The following is a 4,708-nucleotide window of genomic DNA, read 5'->3' on the forward strand; positions in this document are numbered from 1 at the left end:
CTTCATCTTCTATTATCATATTATGCAATATGATACATGCTAACATAATATTCGCGACATCATCTTCGTGCCAAACTCGTGCCGGGCACCGTATAATGGCACACCGCGATTGGAGGACACCAAAAGCCCGCTCAACATCCTTCCTAGCACCATCTTGTTTGCGCGCAAAATATTGTTTCTTCGGTCCAACCGGTTGGCGGACAGTCTTGACGAATACGGGCCACTGCGGATATATCTCATCTGCCAAATAGTAGCCTCTACTGTACTGCGTGCCGTTGGCTACGAAGCTGATTTCTGGACCCTCCCCCCTTGCACTCATCGTTGAAGAGCGGCGATGGCTGAAGAACATTGATGTCGTTGTTCGAACCTGCCACACCGAAATATGCATGCCAAATCCGCAAACGATAGTCCGCAACGGCTTCCAAAATCATCGTTGGATGTTTGCTTTTGAATCCAGTTGTGAACTGGCCTTTCCATGCCACGGGGCAGTTCCTCCACTCCCAATGCATGCAATCGATGCTTCCTAACATTCCTGGGAACCCGTGGATCGAACCGTGCATATCCAGCAGGCTCTGACACTCATCATGTAACACCCCCTACCCGATCGGCGAACGGTCGAATAGGAAATGTCACAATTACGGTGCCATAAATTATGGTCAATTAAAAACCAAACTTAATTAATTAACCTATCAGCAAAAGTTCCAACACTATATACAAACACAGCGGAAGCTATTACAAATATTCAAATACTATACATGCCACATCTAACATAAATGGACACAAACGCCGCAAGCAGTGATCAGTGACCCACCGAGGATGCAGTGCTGGCGAAGAAACGAAAGAAATATCCAAAGGAATCCACGATCCAATTAACCTGTAGCAAACTCAACACTTCAGCCACAATTCTCTAACAATCAAAAATCATACAACTTAAATTCTTATTATTATATTTACCAATCATTACCGCATATATCATATTATTATTGTCTTATTAATTTCTAACATAAATTGGGCAACATCTCCTCTATAACCAACACATGCCCAAAACCCAACAATAGGCAATATCAAACCCAGAATTTATCAACAGTCATCAGCATTTATATGAAGCATCTAATATTCCAAATGATATCCACACATTAACATAGACAAATCACAGACGTCATCACACGTATCAACATACCCGTACCAGTAGTCAAATCTTCGTCCACGACTTCAAATTTCCAAACTATGTCATCAGAGGGGTATAATAATACAAAACTTCACATGTCATAAACTACATCTGCAAGTCTCAGATTTTCAATATTTATAATAAAACTCAACAGAACCATGTAACAAAATCTATTTTCACGTATAAGATATTATCATATCAAATTATAACAGATGTTTCACACAATCTCATATTATAACTCATATGTTGTCATACACATATTGTCACATATATCATCACGAATATTTTGATCGACATTATCACATAATTTCACACATGGCCCCTTAATGTGCTTAGTGACAGACTAGGGTACACGGACCAAATCAGAATCAGATACAAACGCGGATTTTGTCCTCGAGAGGACTCTGCACAGACCACCCAATTAGGGTGCAGACAGATAATCAGACCATCCGTTTCGGATGCATACAGATAATCCCGGGAACAGACCACCCAAAGGGTGCAGATCAGACAGATCAGATAACAGACGATCCTCGCTTCGGTTATCCAGAAGACGAGAGATCACAGATGATGCAGCGCTGCTGTCCTATGGCATGCCAATTGTACCCACAGAATACACTCAAGCACGGGGCGTAAACACCATCAAATTTACTCATTTTCATCTCAATACATATTCTCAATTATTTCTAATATAACACATCAACAACTTATTTTCACACCATATCATATCGAATTTATAGATTAAATTCCGACATTCTCAAAATCATCCCAGATTCCCAACAACACAGACAGATCATACCTCATCACAGATAGATAGATAGATAGATAGATAGATAGATAGATAGATAGATAGATAGATAGATAGATCAAGTATCATCACATTTAATCATATTTGTATACGTCTCATCATCATATATCATTTATCATATCCTTCTAAATGCTCATTTCCACATTATCTACAGTCACAACCATATTCTTCCCTTTTCACATCTCATTACCAAATCTTTCAATAATTCATCATATTCTCATGTTTTACTTCACAAGTCTTTTATCACATAATTACTCATAATCTACTAAGATAATAATATATCAACACAGACAGACAAATCAGACCTCATCACAGATAGATAGATCAGACATCATCACATTTAATCACATTTATTTCCATCTCCACAACGCATACTCTTTGCACATATTTCATTATCAAATCAATCAACAATCCATCATATTCTTATATTTTACTTCATGAATATTTTATCAAGTAATTAATCATAAATTATTTAGACAATAAGTCACGTAATAATCACGGAAAAACACGTAAGAGAATTAGGCCATTTAAGTGTTGAGCATGCTACCTGGATGACGTTATTTCCAAACCTTTCCATTCGACATTTCTTCTTTCGCCGATCCTTTTTCCTTTCATTTGCTAACATTTGGGTGTAGCTACCTCATAGAATTATAACACAAATTAATTTATCGAGAAATAATATTACTATAAGCTAAACTCTCCCCTTTATCCTCATCTAATATCCTAGATGAAAGTAATTCCATGATCTACCAATTTACTTTTAATATATCAACTACATTGGACTGTTTTCTCGTTAATGTTATGTAATAATTTAAAAGGCTTTAGAGGCGCAACCTAGTATTTTCAAATACCCTTGGAAGTTTAGTTTACAAGGCAACAAAATTCACTCGAAAATTCCTAATGGGTCGAGAGATATTCTCCTTTCACCACAGACTACCAAAATCGAGCAGTTTTGGCAATAGTTTCTACACAATTTTTATAAATAATATTTGTACTCTTTAATTAATCACAAAATTCAGAGAACAACTAAACACCTTATAGTTAATTTCGAAATTATGGAATCAAGTTTTCATCGACCTTAAATTCCCTGAATATTTCGGATAACACATACCAAAATATGACAAAGTACCAGAATTTTGACAGTTCGTAGCTGTATTGTTATACCAATTTATACACATAGTAAACGAACTCCTAAATTCTCCATACGATTCAGGGATCCTCTAGACGCATCATAGTTATTATAGAAATTGTTAAACCAAAGATTTAACATATATAAACATGTTTAATAATTCAAACTAGGAGGCGGTAGAACAGAGGGTTTGATTCTAATCAAGATTTTATCTCAATTCATATTTAATCATCTTTTAAATATTCATTTCATCTATTGGGAACATATAACACCCAAAATCATATACTTAAGGTATATTTTCAGTTCCATTAGCAATTCTAAAAAAAATATTTCATAACTTCAAAATCAAGGATAAAATATGTTTTAGGGCATCTAAACGTAACATATTCTACACTAATACAAGAATTGAACCATCATTTGTTCAAACACCTATCAAGGAGGATCCCTAGTAGTTTTAAAGTCCAATATATATATTTTCAATCTTCAAAAACAACATAGAATGAAGAGCTACCTTGATTTAACACCGATTGCGCGATCGGGTATTCAATACGTTGAGAAACGGAGCTAAAATTTGAAGATGAAAGCTTGGAACTCCTTGGCTATGGAGGACACGACTTTTGGGATGAAAATGAGGATAAATAGTGTTATTTTTGGTTTATAAAAGTGTCCCAAATTATTAATTAATTTCATGGTATTTTTGGTGTACAAGTGGCCTTCATCAAATCATGCATAGTTATTTTATTTTCTCTAGAATTTTCTATTAACTTTAAGGCATATTTTGAAGTCAAACATGTCCAAAATGCTGGAAATTTCGTGCCCTATGATTTAAACAAGATATTTTATTTTATTTCATGTGAAAAGACGATTTTGCCCTTCTACCGTATTCTATTTATGATTCCCGATTCAACTCCGATTTTCTTCTCATTCTCACCCTCACTATACTTCTAATACTTACTTTTAATGCTACTTTATTCCTTAATCCTTGTTACTTATTTGGCTCTTTTTTTTGTTATCGAATCAACCACATATAATTCGAAATAGACAATTTTAACACAAACCTTATCTTATTTATAATATAACTCATATATTATTTCTAATAAATAATTCTCATCACCTTTTATCCTTATAAAAATTATCAACAATATTTTATCGACTATCATTATTTTCAATATCGATTTATTCGTCGAAAGCCCTGAGTCGTTGATTTCTTAACCTGAACCATGAATTCGTCTAGAGTTATTTTTGGGATGTTACACATCAGGGGTGGGCTTCCGTAGAAACTCCCCACCAAAAATTTCTCGGATCCCCTTACAAAACTGCCTAAGAACCGTGAGGTCAGTCGTCTCACTCATCTGTAGGTATTCATCGAACATATCGGCTGGTCCGGCGTAGGCAAGCTGCCGGAGTGCAGCGGTGCACTTCTGTTGCGTAGACAGCCCGATCCGGCCCGCGGCATCACGCCGGAGGGTGAAGCACCGGTAACGCTCCGCCAAATTCGTTGCTATATGATTGAACAGCGTAGCGACACCCTGAATCTCCAGCGGAATATCTCGAGTGGATAACGAGGGTTATACACAAAGTAATCAGCCATTAGATGCTGCTGCGC

The 4,708-nt window shown here is 36.2% G+C and overlaps 1 long non-coding RNA gene across 2 annotated transcripts; it reads right to left on the reverse strand.

The window, feature by feature from the left end:
• Positions 1 to 660: 660 nt before the first annotated feature.
• Positions 661 to 4,350, reverse strand: LOC121758904. Of its 2 annotated transcripts, XR_006041577.1 has the most exons (3): positions 3,614 to 3,813; positions 1,181 to 2,608; positions 661 to 874 (listed from the first exon to the last, which is right to left on the reverse strand). It is a non-coding gene; the product is annotated as an uncharacterized LOC121758904 (long non-coding RNA). The 2 variants fall into 2 exon arrangements; XR_006041576.1 differs by having other exon boundaries at positions 661 to 2,608; positions 3,614 to 4,350.
• Positions 4,351 to 4,708: the final 358 nt, after the last annotated feature.

The sequence above is a fragment of the Salvia splendens genome, chromosome 12 (genome assembly GCF_004379255.2).
Source record: "Salvia splendens isolate huo1 chromosome 12, SspV2, whole genome shotgun sequence".
Lineage (NCBI taxonomy): Eukaryota > Viridiplantae > Streptophyta > Magnoliopsida > Lamiales > Lamiaceae > Salvia > Salvia splendens.